The 18,169-nt window shown below is 43.0% G+C and overlaps 1 protein-coding gene across 1 annotated transcript in view; it reads left to right on the top strand.

Annotated features, from left to right (window-relative positions):
- The first annotated feature begins 11,308 nt into the window (after positions 1 to 11,308).
- Positions 11,309 to 18,169, top strand: part of olf413 (DBH like monooxygenase olf413) — a 95,244-nt gene continuing 88,383 nt past the window's right edge. The window contains exon 1 of the mRNA XM_011299273.1: positions 11,309 to 11,873. The gene's annotated coding sequence lies outside the window, so the exon portion shown is untranslated. The remainder of the gene's footprint in view (positions 11,874 to 18,169) is intronic.

Raw genomic sequence — 18,169 nt, 5'->3', positions numbered from 1 at the left:
CACGGTCACTAAACTCCTCATTATTTCAATTCATCAGTCATTGAAAATAGAAACATTCATAAAATTTCATATATTTCGTGAATCGTGACAATTCACTTGCCAGTCAGCGGAAAAATCAAACCTATTGTTTTCTAACCGAGGCTTTCCAGAAATTTAATTAACCACAAAAAATAGACTAATGTCAGCTTTGGAACTTTCACCTCTACACAAGAAAACGCAGTAAAAACCGAAAACCGTCTGGCGTTGGGTGTGGACTAGAACCCGACAGGACCATAACTTCTCCCTGACAAGTCCTTTTGTCCGGCATCCGCACAATATCACCCGAAATATTCAATTGTCCCCGAGAAATGAGATAAAAGTGAGAAGTGACCGTCGGCTCAACAATGGCACCGGGGGAGGACACGCGTGAGTTACCGTACCACAAGATTTCCGGCTTCTCATCCCACGCACAGTGATTTTTATTCGACATGAAAAAGAAAAAAAATGACGAAAAAAAAAAAACAAAATTGAGAGAACTCACTGTCACGTCGTTTTGTCCTCGACTCGCGATATTTTAGCCGTCGCACATTTTGTGCGAATGACGGTGAATGAGGAGACGGTACGGAAATTCCCGAGGCAGAGGTAAGGTGGAAAAGTGCGTCATATAAATGGCGTGTCATTCATACTCGTTGGTCTCCCCCTGATTCTGATTCATGGCACTCAGGTCCTCTCGTATTACTCACTCGCGTGATACCTCCGCCTTGAGACAAAGACAGTCCTTGCATGATCCCAGGACGTCATGCAGCTTTTTTCCATTCATTTTTATTTTTCAGAGGACGCACACCGTAAATGTAACGCCCACATGATTATCTACGCTGCCTTCCCAGAGAAGTCTGAAAAATTAAAGAATCTTTATTTATTGTAAAACCATTTGCGTGGAGTGATGAATGATGGGGGGAAAAATGAAACGAAATATTGTAATGAATAATTCTGATGTTTATGCGTATAAAATAATGGAAAAGTTGGTGAAATAAATTATCTCTGATTCAAACGACATTTTCTTTCTGTTCCCGGATGAAATTTATTCAACGGTAAAGTTTTTAATGATTGTCCTACCCTGGGAGCTGCGGCGTAGATGCAGCACCATTAGATGTACCTATTCTTTTTTCCCTTCTTCTTGTTTCTCAACGCGACAAACATTCTGTTTGCTTCCATCCGTAATGAAAGCCGAGGCAACTTCATAACAAGGTAACCGCAGGCTTCAGTAATGAATATTATTCTCCAATGACCACGAATCTTTGGACAAACAAGTTTCCGCTTTGTTCTGATTGTTGATACGCCCTTTGTGGACCGAGTGACTGCGGTTCGATTTCATGGACTGGAGTAACTGGTCAAATATGGGTTAATTAAACATCACATCGACAAAAGGATCGGCTCGATTCAGAAACTCACCATCAGCATAAACCGCGAGTGTAATGAAAACTCACTAAACTTTATCATCAATAGATAAACATAAAAAAGGCATCTCAACGACTTCTGCTATTTCCTTTACGTCTCGTTCTATCAGCAAAAAAATACATCGACGTTTTAGTGCTACCAATCAAATAAAATTCCGTCCCTGAGAGGGCGAATAAAATATCAACGTACGTGTACTCAGAACTTTACTCTACAACTGCAACATACAATATTTCCATGTTGACGGAGTGTATACGAAAAATATATTCATAGGCAATTCAACTTCTCTTTCACTATCTTCTCCATATTTTATTTAGTAGCACCATAAATGGAAATGGTTAAATCATATCCCGAGTATCATCGGTACTTCAAAACAATCATTCATCTTATCCGACTTTATTATCCCGATAATAATAACGATGTTTGTTTAACGTTAAACTGAATTTTCCACTTACATCTTTCTCCTTCTGTTGAAACCCATTCCGTTGAATTCCCGGAGCATCCGAACCTCCATAAATAATCCCTCGTAAAATAGCCAATAAAACTAACAACAGAGCACCAGCAATTACAGCATCCTAATCACCGCGTACATTCCTCGGAGACGTTGTAACGTTCATTTATTAAATTCGTCACAGGAATTTCCGAGGGGATGAAATAAAACGGAGAAAAGCCCATCCAATAACACGGGGATTGAATATATTTGGCTTTTCCTTGGGATAAGCCCCTTATGACAACAGTTGCCACTGCCGGGAGACAATTCCACGCGTGTCAGTACATATCGGGTATGAAATGATAAAAGTGGGGGGGTCAGCATTTCGTGTACCCTAGCGTGAAAACGGGGGCAAGACCGTGGCAGATCGTAGAGCTAGTCACGCCCAAATACTATCGCTTTGTATTCAAGTCTCTGCGATAGAAAAACCCCTCAGCAATTTCGTTTACGTGGACCAACGCTCACAATGGCCTCTCACAAAGGGATGATCGGGTCCACCAATAAAGCAGGGGGGATCAGGGGGGCTTCAAGGGGATGGGGGTGAGAGGGTGGAGGTTACAGAGAGTAAAATCGGACTCGTGCGCCGGATTCTATCACGAGGATGAGTGGATCAGCCAATAAAAGGTACAACCCAGAGAGCGAAAGCGCTTCTCTCCTACTCCATTTTTTTTTCGCACTCTCTCCGATCCCATGGAATCGTCTTCTATGTATAAACCATTCGTGGATGTAAGGAATCCATTCGGCGAGGTGATGCCCGGAATCCTCCGAAGTTTTATCACCGAGAGAAATTCCTATTCGTCTGACGGACCAACCCGTCACAAATATCCGTTTGTCATCTTAATTGTGATTTCGGGGGATTTTATGGTTGTCAATGTTTTTTCGGTGGGGAAATCTGGGGGCCTCGGATGCTTTTCGATTTTTAACTCATGCAAATGCGTTGGGGGATTTTCCTCGATGAAAGTATGCAAATCTCCGTGAAATTATTCTTCAAAAATTTCTCTCAGTGGGTGTTTCGAGACTGGAGTATTCAATTATCGTCTCGAAAATGAGCTCAACCAAGAATGTCCTCCCGGTTTTTCCACATTCCTGGAAAATCTCTCGCACCGAAAAATTGTGTGAAATGTTCGCTTTCTCACGAATTTTCGCAGCGGTGCGCGGATTTTTCCGGAATCTCCAGTGGCAGTATGCGCGAAGAAAAATAAGAAGAGCGATGACGAAGGCACAAAGAAAATATACATCACCGAGGCGAAAGCCACTAGGAAGTAAAAAAAATATCCGTGCCACACAGATATATAAACCACCTCGAACGGAAGTAGCTGCTGCAGGGCACAGAGCGAGCGATAGGATTGGCGGGGCGGTTATATCGGAAAATTTTTCAATTACTCGCTCGGTAACGCAATATCAGCGAGCATAAATATCCCATTGACAGGCATGTAAATAGGGATTCACCGTCGAGAAAAAGGTAATGGCCATGGGGTATCCCAGGGGGCTTTTCGCTACTGTGCGTTGAAAATCCGCGGGGGGCGAGAGAAAGTGTTTCCTGGGATTCCCCAGTTTTGCCTGACGCAGGGGGTCCAGGAGCAATTGCTATTCGCAAATCATCGTTGGACCCCTTGTCGGCCTTCTCCGGAAAATAGGTAACTAGGAGCGTGAAAAATCGGGAAATAAACCCTGACGAGTGAAACAGGGGCACTGGGTAAATTTTCACCGATTTCGAAGACCCAACTTTTGGTGACGAAAATTCAATACTTTTTGTCTGTGAAAAAGTTTTCATCAAAAGCGTATTGTATTCTCTCGGTGAATTTCACGTGTCTTCAGGTTAAATTCAGTGGAATGAGTGTAATATCATTGAAATGCTCGGAGGACAAGTCGATCCTCGAGACCGCTCGGTCCTGGAGGTTTTTGGGGTTCTCGTTGTATTCATTGCTGCGTAACGTCGAGTGGATAGTTGCGTTGTTTCGAGTGTCGAACAAACGCGTCAAATACTCGGAACAGTGCTTTCAACCCCTGTTCATCTCTCCTTCCACCCCCCCGGGTTTCCACTCCTCGCGTGAAGGACGCGGGGGGAAAGGACTCGGGGTTTATTCTCCATCACCACAGGGCCACCATTGTTCTGGACGGATAGGGTGTACACCACCGAGTATTGCGTCAATATAGCAATGCATTAGCGTCGGTGCGTATGAAAGCGAATGAGGTGTTGGAGTGTAACAACCGAAACTTAACCCCTCCAGGTTCCTGATGTGCCCTGTGGCCAATGCCAACGTCATGTGGGAAAATTCTGAGACACTGCTGGAAGTAATGAGGGTCCCCGTGGAGGGCACCAGGTGTTTCTGGTTATCTTGGACTTCAATCGGTGGTTCATTCCGAGTAAACGAGGCTGCGGTCGCAAATTGTGGGGATTTCGATATTTTCATTCCACCGGCGGAGAAATTAATGGAGAAATAGCAAAATTTCCACGGAATTTAATGTCCCGGAAGGGAAAATCGGAGGTGAACGTGTGAACTGTGAATTTTAGGGTTAATGCTGGAAGAGGACGTTTGTGAGATTCGAAAGTACTTAGGACGAACCTTGTAATTAATTTTCAATGAATCATCCCCATGAGTCTGGGTTGTCTTGGGTGAATCCTGTCAGTTGCCGCGGTTAACGGCTGCTCGGCTTTAAACCGATCCACCCGTACACTGCTTTGGAGTCCGCCCAAAAGCTCATGACTCCAATCCCAGAATCGTAACTCGATTTTACGAGGGAGTTCGGTTTTTCCGTTACTGGTGAATCCTTTATTTGTCCCGGCCTCCCATAACTCCAGCTTGAACCCGCGGGGCTCGTACAATCGTTTTTAATTATAATACCGCAAATTATAACTCGATAAATTCAGCGCACTGAATCGATGTAATCGTCTTTTACTATTTCATACGGGCCGGAGGCTAAAGGGGAAAAGGTTGATTGGAATTTTTCGAATCAGTGAAATTCAATTGAGGGAGCGACTCGAGTTTTATTCCTTGCGGTCTCGTATATTCGATACATTGATTGAATGAGGGAGGGGGAGGGAATGTGTTCGGGTAATAATCATGGGTCGAGGGGAACAGTTCGAATAAAAATCGGCGTAAGTAAAGTTGGTAAATCAGTTGGAATCGCCGATTTTTTTTTGGGGTGAGTTTGAAATAATCAAGGGATTTGGACTTTTTTTTTGGGGGGCGAAGGGGAATTTTTTAGGAACAAATGGGAGAAATGCATTCTAATGATTTTAGCAAATCCGTTTTGCGGCTTTGTGCCTTGTCCGTTAAGTCTATAATGCAATCCTCGTGTAAATCGTGAGTTACAAAGACCACGAAGCCAACTAAGGGTAGCACAGGGGGGTTGAAGGGGCTGCTTGGCACTGCGGTTCACGTATGTAGAGTAAGTGGCAGCATTCCAAATCTCACGGCTTCGGGGGGATAAACATTTCCGTCGGTTGAGGACTCTCGTTCCTTCTGGGGATACGGATGATGTCCCTCTCTCGGAGTAACGATCGCGCAGGGCGGAATGGGGGACAAACATCGGTGCAGGGTCGTGTGCCAGTTTACCATATTCTTCAATGACATGGCGGTTTTCCTTGATTTATCAAGTGCATCGGAGCAACACCGAATTTCCATCCACTGTTTATAATCCAGTATCTCAGCAGCAAAATCGTTTCCGTCAGCTTTCCGTAAATATCTCGGAATTAAAGGCTGATATCAAAATTCTCATCAGAAACTTTTTAGTAACTATCACTGAGCTCTACAAAAAAGGTCATCATAAAAAATTCGATAATTCTCGTGGATTCACAGATATTCGGCGATTTCCAATAATTTTTCTTTTCATTCGTTGAACAAATTAGTGTCATTGTTCAAAAATTCGGATAAATTGCCTGCTCTATTTTTCTTTGCATTCACGGGGAAGTGTGGAATGGAAAAGTAGTGTTGAAAGTAATAAAAAAAATGTCCCGAAGGAGTGGAAAACAAACTGAGGCCATAAGACGCGGAAAACAGGAAGATCTTGGGCGGAGGAGAGGGTGATGCTGATGAGGGTGTTCATCTGGAGTTATAATACCTCCTGTTATAATTACACTTTCTCATTCCGCAGTATGTACAGGCACAGAGCCCTCAGCATCATCGTAATCCTCCCTCTCTTTTCCCACGGCCTGAGGATCTCTGGCTTTACATTTTACGCCGAGAGTTTTGCCTCCTACCGCTGGTCCAGTATCCACGAAAACCCAAGCAACATCTGAAGCATTTGCATTACTTACATTTTGTCCCTTTTTAGCCCACACCTTCAATCCCCCCTAACATTTTACCTCACCACTGTTGAATCCCAGTGAACGAGGTCGACGGAGGAAAATGAAATCCCGCTATGAAACCATGCCCCGTAGAATGGAGTGGAGAAAAATAAAATAAGAGGGAATAATCTCAGAGAGGTAAAAAAAAACTTCCAAGTACTGCCCTACTTGCTATTATTACGTGGTTTTCCATTTATTTATTTATAAAGTGGACGCAAAAAAAAATCCCACCCCAAACTGTTTTGTTTTGTATCGACTCTTCGGCTATACTCGAGGCAATCTCAGATTTCTCATCTCATCATTAAAAATAAATATTAATTCTCCAAACAGCATTATTCAACTTACCCATTCGGCCATTAAAATAGTCTCAACGTTGATGGGAAAGTATTCTCCACCGACAATAAAGAGTTAAAATTCAAATGACTCATAAAATACCTCCGACTTCCACCAATTTTGTGAATACAAAATAGAAAACCACTCAAAACGCCCTTTATAACCCCCCAATCATGGGGGACTCGGAATTTTTCAGAAACTCCTTCAACATTTTGCTTACTTTATTTGGCACCATAAATTTTTTTTTTTTCTGAGAGTTGGAAACGCCACTGGCAGGCCGCACCATAAAAGCGAAAGTCGGTAGACTACAGTGGCCCAGGAAAAAGAGAAAACCAGTGATTTTACAATAGACCCATCACCCAGGAGCCACGGAGATGAGTGAGTCCAGATTCCAAGGCCACCAGCAGACATTGGGTGAGAAAAAGAATGAAAAAAAGTACAAAATGTGAGGGAAACCGTGAGTTTTATTGGTGCTTTTAGGGGTTTGGTGCGATGCGGAAGCTACCGAAAAACCGCCGCATCTCAGCCCCCCGTCATAAAAAGTGTCCTAGGAAGAGCAACGGGACAATTAGGACTCGCCGAAAATGATGAAACATTGTGAAAAAGAGTTATCACCCACCGGATATGGGTTTATATAGTTATAATGTGCCATAATGCACTTTGCCGTTGGGTCTCCCCAGCCATATGGCGTGCAAATACTTTATGCCGGAGGTACATAACATCTCCCCTATATATTTTTTTTTTTTCCCCTCCCAACCCTTCGTCTACCCATCATTTATGACAAAACCTGCCTCGGCGCAACTAAAGCATTTTTTTACGATTGTATATGACGCCGTGCGCCCTTGTCCCACGATCGTTACTCACATTTCAACCCTCATTGCATCAATAACACTGCTATAGAATACACACCTTTAAGGCTCACGATCAATGTAATCATATACGAACATTAGAGCCAGTGTTAAAGGTGAGAGTGACAATGTGACTGAAGAATGGACCAGGGGGAAATGATAGAACATTGACACCAGTCGCACCCAGTTATTTACTGGATTCGTTGCGGTGTCGATAGAAAAATCGTTGCAGTCGTTTATCATCGGGAAGTATAAAAAAAAACTATTCTACTTCTAATAGATTTTTCAATGACGAACGTAGAGAGAATTGACGTCCCGAGGGGAATAGTACGCTCTAAATATTTCGTGATGCATTTCGGAGGTCAACTAATATTATTTTCATCAATATTTCGATTTATAGGCTAAATTTATTTTACCTGATGGTAATCGTCATTGAGTGGTGCAGATTAGCTAGGTACTGAGTAATCTCGATTTGTCAATTGACAACCCATCCAGTCGTCCAAATTCTAGATATTAATGTCACCGATTTCTGACCTACTTTTATTTCTGTTTAATGTACTATTGCGGGGATTATTATTCGGACTGGTTCAATCTCATTACTCCATTGACTGTTTGCTGATGTTTGTATTTAATATTGAAATGCTAATTTAAATGGCGAACAGAAATTTGAAAAACTGCGAGAAACGGTGCCTCGGGATGATCTCCAATAAAAAAATCCACTCCACGTGTTAAATTGTAAACACCTAAAGGGATTGATATACGCTGTATCCAGTACTCGCGAGTCCAGATAGGAAGCTTTTAGGCAACCCCCAAAGCCCCCACCGACTATTTCCAAAATAGTTGCCAGTAACCGATAGAATCGAGTTGGCAAACTCGGCCGAAGCCCCCGGTACCTATATTCCGGTTGTATTGTAGCTTTCCTACCTTGCTACAATACATAGCCAAACCCCCTTTCACCCCCGAATGCTATCCGGCGAATCCTATGTGGCCCTCTAGGTTCAGGCAACTTTGGCTGACGTTCACTAACTCCTGCCGGCGGCGCATCACGTTTTCGCGGAAGACCTCGATTAGATTCTCTGTTGGATGAGGGTGGATGGGGGTGGCATCGTTTATTGCCACCAGAGTTACCCTGTACTGAATCCCTCTTTCACTCTTTCAGCCTAGTATTTCAGCCCTCTCCTCCTGGTCTGATTGATTGAGACGGAGGGCTTTTGCGCGCGTGGTTTTATCGAAACAGTTCTCGCCCTCGAGACACGTGTGCACCGTCTCAAACATTTTCCTCATCCTCAATCCTGAAACCCTTCGGGCTGGGTATTGCCAAGTTGGCAATCGATGAAATTGCAATACTCGTTGGGATCGATGTACTTTCGCAATACCCTTTTCACTCTTGTTACGGAATCCCTTTTTCCAATGGGGTTTTGCCGACGTGTGTTGGGTTTCACCGGTAAACAACGATTCTTGAAATACGTTTAGCATCGGCGAGAGGGATTTCTTCGGAGGTCTTCGGTGGCATGTCACATCATTTATAAAGGACTGTCAAGGTACGAAATAACGATTTGTTTGGGGTTCAGAAGGACTGCGAGTGGAGGCGACGGGCGCGAATTTATTGAGTTCATTTGCCGATTTATACCATCTGCTGGATTGAAAATATTATTTGGGAATTGAAGTTAAAAATTCGTTGAAATTCATTGAAATAGTAAAACGTAGTCAACGTAACGGAAAATTAGAAGGTTAAAAAGTAAAAAGAGAAATGGAGGTATCGATCTCATTATGCTATCGTTCAAAAATACATTTCACATGCAACTGAATTGGAAATTCTTGTCATCGTCTATTTACCTCGGCAACCTGTCAGAATGATGTTATTTAACTGCGAACAAACTTTCAACAAATGGCCCTCGACGGATAATTCGACACTCAACATGTGCAGAATTAACTCATGATATTTTGAATTCAAACCGAACTCGACGGTGAGCTATTGGACCATCAACAAACACCAACAGACTTTACAAACCATTATTTTTCGATTACAAGATTAAAATCAGACGATTACACTCCATAGAAACTTCTCAACTGAATTTAAATCCGATCCACTCAACTCGCATTTGTAATTTCAGCTTTTCGGTTTTTCTTGTTTTCAATTCCATCGACCCGACAAAGTCTAAATTTCATCGTCTGCATTTCCCCGTCCCCGAAAAATCAATTCCATCACCAATTTTTTTTCCAGTAGAATGTCCAGAAGCACTCAGCTATATTGAGAGAATAATGCCAGTCTCATTATTCCACATCATCAGCCATTTCTGAAATCCTAGAGTCGACGTCTTATCGAGCAATAAACAACCCCCAAAAACTGTCACCGAAAATCCTTCACGAAATACTCGGCTACATTGAAACTCAATTACGATCACGTGGTGTACACGTGTCGGGGATTGTAACCCAGCTAGGACCAGGGGTAGAGGCACTGAGTGCAGAGAAAAAAAAAATCTTCCCCTCGCCCCGGCGATTATTAAAGTACTCTAAGGCGTTTTCCATTACCGCGATTCACCGAGAATAAATGCCGTTCTCTTGATGGTTTACGGTGTATAAAGCCCCCGATACTTATACACAGCGGGACGATTTTGGCCTCTGCACGAGGAACCGCACACCAGGAGGGTGAGAATATCGTGATAAATTCCACGTGATCTTTGATAATCGCTCCCGAGGGAGTAATCCACCGCCGAAAACGCTTTTTTGATTCACCTCTTTTTTTACGGGACCCAACAGTCTATTTTATCGTGATCCCCTCATTTGTTCACACCCCCTAGATGACTCGTCATTACGAAATACATTCAATTTTCTAAATGGCACTCGGCTAAAATCTTTGGCCATCGAAAAATACGACACGGGAAAATTTGTTTTACGACTATGGTTGGAGCTCTCTTCCAAAACTTTCCGCGCCCTGTCCATCAGAGAAAGAAACAAGTGAATATTTTCATCATCCTGGGCAAACCCAACTTTGCAAACTGAATCAGTCACATCAAAGGAACAAACTTTTCACAATATCACAGAGTTCCGGGGAACTACACCAAAATTCTCATGTTACACAACCCCTAATGCCATAAAACGTCAACAACAGATTCATATTTTCGCGCTTTTCTGGAAGACCGGAAAAACACCTAGAACCCATAGGAAAAATCGTAGACAGTATTTGTTACACGTTTTTGTGGGTGTTCCGGAGGAAGAGGGAAGAGTCGAGAGAAAAATGGGTGGTGAGTTTGATAAATACTTGCCTCGGGGTTTGATCTAGAATTTTCGGGGTAGGATAGTGACTTTCGTAAATGATTTATCCCAAGAACGTCAGAAACTGAAAAAAAAAATAATAAAAATACCCTACCTTTTTTGTTGTCACATATTTATTCCTAACAAATTTAAAACAACTGCCCTCCCCTCTCTGAATTTCATTAAATTCACATACCATTTAGTCTTTTTACAGATCGACGGAAGCCACAATTTCTCACTGCTGGTGCCTCTTTCAGGGGGTAAGAGTCTCACTTCCCCTTTATCCACCCCTCGCCAGGAGGGTAATACGTGCCGATGCAAAGGGGTTGATTTCTCGTGGGTCTTGGGTTGAAAGGGGGTTGAGAGACGCATAGGAATGGCGTAGGATGCTCCTGGCCACAGGAAGGGTGAAAAAAGTGCGAGGAGTACGCGTGCAGGGTTTTCAGACAGCTGAAGCGTGTGGATTCGGATTTTGAGTGGCAAAAGGGTGCCGGTGAGGTTGGGAGGGGGCGAGTGGAAAGGGAAAAGAAGAGGGAGAAATGAGAGGGAAGGGCCGCGAGAGAGGGGATGAATGCACATAAACCAGGAGTGGTGGGGTCGAGGGCGATCAAGGAGAGGGGGAAGCCCAGCAGAAGGCAGTCGTGTCCCGGTCTCAGGTCGCGTCGGGCTGTTTCAGTTTTCAGGCGAGTGCCGTACCGCGCGGATGCTTCGTCGATCTTAAACAATATCAACGTGCAACTATTTTTGTTTATGAAATAAACGTCTTAGCGTCAGTTTAACCCGAACATTTCTCCCGGTTACAGTGAAATAGAGAAGTTTGATTCGACACCTTTTGGAGGATTTCTAGTATCTTTTTTTTTCTCTCTCGAGAAACTCTGTCCTAGTTTTCGGCAAGCTTTCCGGGTGTTTCGAGGGACTGCACATTTTTACTGTCGCGAGAGTCGATACGGGAGGGGTCTCTCGCCTCTGGAAAATTTATCGTTGGATTTATCTGGGAGAGTAACCGTGTGGATATTTTTGGGGGATTTTTTTCGAGTGACCTCAATTCGTAAGGTGATAAGTGACAGTGACAGTGGATTGATTCAGTGAATGTGGTTTTAGTTTTATGGTTTTATGTTGATAACTGGTGGATGGTATACGGATTATTTTAGTGGCGATTTCGATCGAAACGTTGGACTTCTTCTGCTGGATCGTCTGGAGAATTGAAGCTTTCTTCCAAGTGGTGAGTTTTTTGTTTTTCATTTTTATTTGTGCTCCTTTTCTCGATTTTATTACCCTTGATGATATTGCGGTGTATTTTCGGTGCTGTGTGCACACTGCGTGGGGCTACGACCTTGAGAGTGGGGGAAGCGATGCGTGTAGTTGGGTTTGAAAAACAAATGAACGTCGAGTCGTCCTTCAGGCGAAATCTCCCTCGATTCGAGTCCTTAAAGATGAGAAAGAGACTTTTGTGTGGACGCCATTCATCTCGAATTCTTTTTCTCCAACGATGTCTGATCGAAATTTTTCACGTGTCACTTTCAAAACATGTATCGTGCATTTTCTTTATTTTCCCGTTGGTTGTTGCTTGCGTGATGGAAATCGATAATTCGTCAATGCCCCCCTGTGTTGTCAGGTCTTTTGATTTCTCTATTCATGACTCAAAAAAAAAATTGGTCACTTGTGGTGGGGTAATGAATGGCGTGACACGCGATCGAGAATTAAAAGGGATGAAAGGATGTTTGATTTCTCATTCTCCCGTGAAAAATCCATCAACAGTCGAATTCAGATGGTAATCGAGTTGGTGCGATGAAAATTCATTTTCCAATGGGTCTTTCATTGCTCTGGATTTATGATGGAAGGATCCAATGGTTCGAATACTGTCATTGCATCGGTTATTTCCAGTTGGAGGCTTTTTCGTTGTTCTGAGGAGTTAGCAATCATTAAATTAAATTTCCCTCGTGCATTACTTTGATATGTTCTGGGTGTTTATGAAAGACCGATGAAAATGGCAGTGACATTAACCGAGGAATTGACACTACCTATTGCGAATGACAATGAGTATGACAATGGAATAGCAAGTTGTTGAAGAGTTTTTCCACGTGCAGCTCGTTTCCTCCCTTAATTTTTCTATTCCCATCTGTTCTTCTTTACGATGATGCACGCGTAAACGGTATACAATCGGAAGCCGTCTTTCACGTGAACCGGTATATCGTTACCCCATCCTTCAATAATCCCCAGCCCATAATACACGCTTTCGCCAGAGTGAGATAGAGGTACCGAACGTGCTCGGGAAACCGGTAAATCTACTCGTTCTTTCTCTCAATATCCTCGGAATCATTGCCAATGTCGGCATCGTAAATACTCGTCAGATCGGCCCATCATCTACGGGGAATCATCATCTCTGATGGCAAAACACATCCGGAGAATGATTTTTCACGATACACATCGATATCGTCGTTTTTTTTTCGTTGACGATGTTTATCTAAAATCCCTCGTAGGAAAAAAATGGAAGAGGCGAAGTTTTCGCGAAATATCTCGCAATCTGATTGAGAAGGGAAAATTTTCGTGAATATCTTTTTTGCAGAACTCATTCCGCTCTATAAATTAGCTTCTCAGGAAAATTTGGGTATTTATCGCGGATTTTGAGATATCATTCATTTCTGTAGAGGCTGTCGCGATTTTTTTTTAATTGCAGGGAAATTGGTTTCGGGTTTCGAATTTTTCTTCAGGTTGAAACAGTTTAATTTGTTAAAAATAGGTTAATGTCTTAGAAGTGTGATTTCCTTTGGATGTATATAAATCATGAGGGGAGCAGAGAAAATACAGCAATTGTTGATGTTTACATTGACTGTTTGTCACTCTGAGATTTCGAAAATAGGAATTCACGGTAGCACGTGCCCCGAGATGTCCCAGGGGGGGTTATTTAGTGTTCGGCAGTGTCAATTTATTGTCAAAAATTTAGGATGTTTCTGGGGGAATCACCACTGACCCCTCCATATCGTCGGACCAAATGGAATTACTGGCAATCGCGTTAAGACTGGGGAGCGGGAAAAGAAATGGACCGCAGCAGTTCTGGGGTATAAATTACCGGGGGTGGATAATGAATAAAGGGAAAATCTGGAATACACACTCCAGCATTCAGGGCTTATTCCTCGGGTACAAGAGATATGAGACTATTCAGAGGTGAGGGATGGGAGCTATTATTTTTCTGAATTTCATAAAGTTTTCAAAATTTTATACAAATTCTCAGCGAATCCATTTTATTAGTGAAAAACCAATTATTCTCGTGATTTTTCGATGAAAATTCTGCCTACTATTCCATCTATTTTTTAAATATCAAAAATTATGGAGCAATGAAATATCACAAATTGCCGAAATATCCACGATTCCTTGATCAATAAATTGAAACCCGAATTTTCAATAGCATTTTTCATTTTTCACAAAAATTACAGCAAAATAATCAATAAAATGCCAGTCCTGACGAATAAAACACGAATAACACCACCAAATTGAATTAAAATCCCCAACCGTTGAGATAAATAAATGCAGGTCAGAGTGAAATAAAAATAGAAAACCCTCTCCCGAAAAAAAAATACCCCATTGAATAGCAAAGAGGGATAACGTAAACTCGCCGCGAAAGAAAAAATAAATGAAAATAAATAAAAGAAAGCGGGGGAAAAAAAAACGTGTGGACCCGTTCAACTTTTCCCCGAAGATACTGTGGCAAGTTTCGCACCGTCGAAAGGACGCAATTTCCATAAGTTGAAAAATGGCGCCTCCACAAAGTGAGAAAAGATTGTCGTCGGGGACGTTGTGTCGCGTCGTACGTCCTGGTCGGTGTTGTATCCCAGGGTATACTCCGGAGATAGCGAGGTAAAGGGATATCCAAAGAGCTCTCTGAGTCTAAGCCATCGTACATTAGCCCCCGGTTGCCGCTGGAAAGAGGTGCAACCACGTAATCTTCCCTCTTCCTCTCTTGCCGCCCTCTTGTTTCTACCTCTCAAGTTTTGCGCCGTCTCGTTTATATCTCCTTCAAGCTGATCCAGAACGCTACCGTTGCCCTTTCCCCTCCTCTTCCTCCTTTTCCTCCTCACCTCCTCATCATCCTCATCCTCCCCCGCCTTCCCTGTCTCCCCCTTCTCCTCACTTCCGCGAAACCCACGGAATTCGCTCGGTTCGCTTTACTTCGGACCTCGCGCCGAAGAAAAAAGAGAGAATCGGTGAAGTAAAAAAAAGAAAAGAAGCGGAGTGAAATAAATATAAAGGAAACAAATTCTAAAAAGCACCCGGGAACGTCCCTCCGGCATTATCCCACCATTGTGTCCCCGCGTTTCAACAAATCGTTGATGCACAACCAATTACGCGCCCTCCACTCTTTTCAACTCGTCTCGCACGTACTGCTGTCACTAATATCCACCCAATCGGTCTATGAATTAATGATATATCTCGGATAATAATTAGTTGAATGTGGCGAGTGCATTCGTTAACGATCAAACGTGCGGTTGTCACGAGAGACGCGTGGGGGCGCGACACCAATTAACATTGCGATCAGGGTACTGAGAGTTTGCGGAATTTCTGGCATTACTTGCTCGATTTTTTAGGGGTGGAAATATCAGATGTTTATTTTTACGCGGTGGGTGTTGTCGGGAAATTTTTTAGGATTTGGGGTTACTGGTTTTTTGGACTTTGTCCGGTCATTTTTTTTTGGGTGAAAAAAAAAACGGAAAATTCAATTTCTCGTCCGCATTGTTACGGTGTCGATTTTCCTGTACGTGCGGGGGATCACAATTGCGTGTTGAAGTGGTGGATACTTTGAAAACTAAAATTGCGAGGCGAAAAACAAGTAAACGGGGTGTTTGGACAGTTAGGGATATGGCATTGATGGCTTGCCACGCGTATTAATTGCCGATGAATTTAATTGTCTAGAAAGCAACGACAGATAATTATTTCGCGGTTTCGGAAGTCTCAAATCAATATTTCGATCTTGGAATAAATTATTAACCGGATATAGGGGTCAACCGCCGATTTCGTCCCACCAAATGTCAAACGTCAAATGTCTGTCGGAAAACTGAAATTATGGGATAAAAAAAAAACTGGCTACCGTCCCACGCGTTAATTGAAGTATAAATTGCCCGTTGGCGTGCGAATACTTTTGTTCCTTTCGGGGTGTATGAAATTCTAGTGACTAGGTCCAGCCATAAACAGCCGAAGGTTAGATTCCCCGTCTGAATCTCGCTCTCTGTAATTTCGAGTCCTCTCGATTTAAATCCCCCTTTTTCTCCAGATATTTATTGCGAATGGAAATCGAGCGGAATTGTCGAGGTAAAGGAGCACCAGAGAGACGAGAGCCCCGTAATTTTTGAAGGGACGAATGGATTAAGTTCACTCTGAAAAAATTATCATCTCCACAGTGGTACCACAGCCTCCGCATTATCATGAATTTTCGTTGACTCGAGACAGTGAAATTCAACGGGTGTTACACCCGAAATTTCGAATTGCTAATTTTTTGAATTGGGGATTTGTTGCGGCATATGCCGCCCACCGAATTCAAATGATCGCGCGTTTTCCGACGATTTTTCGTATCACATCTCAATGTTTTATTCAATTTCATCCGAGGGTTTGGGGGGAATTTTAAAATTATTGTTTCTCTAAAATTTCTGGAAATTGGTCGATCAAAAATCCAGGATAAATTCAGGATAAATTCAGGACAAATTCAGGACAATTTTTTCGCTCCCGTAGTGGATGAGCATCTCTCATTGATGAACTTCTAGCAGACAATCTCCGTGTTCGTGGCTCTTGATTTGTGGACACTCGTGTCTCATGTCGTTTCCCCACCCTGGATGAGGGGTATGACTATAGATTCTCCTGCCCAATGACGCGAGATCCTCGAGTCAAACGTTGATGGAGCCTCTCTGCATTTCCCTGTGCAACGACATGAATGCACACTCGTGCTGCCCAAGTGTTCAACCCCGTTCTGCCCCCCCGCGTTTCTCATTTACCCACCCCATCACCCTTTATCAAGCCAAGAACCTCCGCAGACATACCCCGGGTTAAGCAATATACAACACACATACACCATGTTTATACCCCTCTTGTGTACATACCCTTGAATAAGGCACAATGGTAGCTTTGCAAATCGGCGAACCACGATTATCGGGTAATTTCATACATCCCAACAATTGGATAAAATTGTTCTTAATGCGATAGACATGCACCGCGGAGATAATTCACGGAATGTTAAACGATTCATTGTCGTGATTTTGAAGACTGAAAAAATTTCACCATTGTTCCCATTTTCAAATAATTATCCAATTATTCCGAAACATGAATCTGGTTAATCGTCATAAATTGAGAATCATGTGGATTATTTTATGAAAAATATTTATTTATCCATTTCGTTGATTTGATTCAATACCCTATCAATAATCCAACCCAATAAGTCCATCAACTTGACTTGTCTTATCGCTCCGTTTCAATTGGGCCCCCCGCTCTCCCATTTGTTTTAAAAATCCACTCCGAAATTTTATTCCCCCAGTATCAGGTAAAATACATATCCTCCAGTAACAGATAACCCAGCTTCACTCAATGTAGGCGTGTCAGTGCTATTTACAGCCGATGGACGAGTGCAGAGTATAGGGTGACATGCCAGACGCGTCCTCTTGTATCCCCGGACTTAGTGAGCATCCTCTTTCATTCCTCCCCCCTTTGTCCCCCTGTCCTCCCTTTTTCTGTAACTAAATGTCCCTCAGACTCCACTACAATCTCCCAACCATGTGCCCTCCCCTATAAATAAACATCTCGTCGTTGGACTCTGAAGTGGAATAATATAATTATCCTTATGATATATGAGAGCACTCGGGCGTTCTCTTGCCGCGACATTTGTCACACCAAGTTGTCGAGGGGGAGATCACGAAGACTCAACCCATTCGTCGGACTATCTCTCTATTCCTTGGGTGGAGAGGAGAAAAAATAAAAAAAAAAAGAAAATCTGTCCCTCCGGCTCTTTGTCGCCTTCTTCACCGACTTTGCCGGCCTCTCGCCGCCTTTTCATTCGGGTGACATCCTCGGGTGGGGGCAGCGGACAAGGGGGCGCGGGTTAGGGGGTCAGGGGGTGGTGGGAGGTGAAAAAATCGCAAAAAACAGGTTTTACTTTGATGGAGGATATATTCTGGGAATACCGCAAGAAAGCGCGTCAACTCGTACAGTTCATTTTTAGACGGATCGTTTTAACTGTTGGTATTTTTTTTTTTTTTACTGACTTCCTTGACTAGATCAGTTGTTTCATTATCTGAGCAACGTATCCACTTCCGCTTGGGTTTATGAATAATGGATTTTTTTGGGCCCGACGAGAGGAATATTGCGGAATGTCGGGTTACACCCGGGGTTGATTAATTATTTAATCAAGTGTGGGGTTTGTTTCTTGGGATGGCGGGTCGGAGGATTTGAGAATGTGATGATAACACATTTGTGTTTTGATGCTCGGTGAGCTATTCGAATGAGTGAACACTTTCCGGGGTAATGGAGGAAAATTGAAGG

This window comes from Fopius arisanus, unplaced genomic scaffold, assembly GCF_000806365.1.
Source record: "Fopius arisanus strain USDA-PBARC FA_bdor unplaced genomic scaffold, ASM80636v1 scaffold00014, whole genome shotgun sequence".
Taxonomy (NCBI): Eukaryota; Metazoa; Arthropoda; class Insecta; order Hymenoptera; family Braconidae; genus Fopius; species Fopius arisanus.
This window is presented reverse-complemented; position numbering and strand designations above follow the sequence as displayed.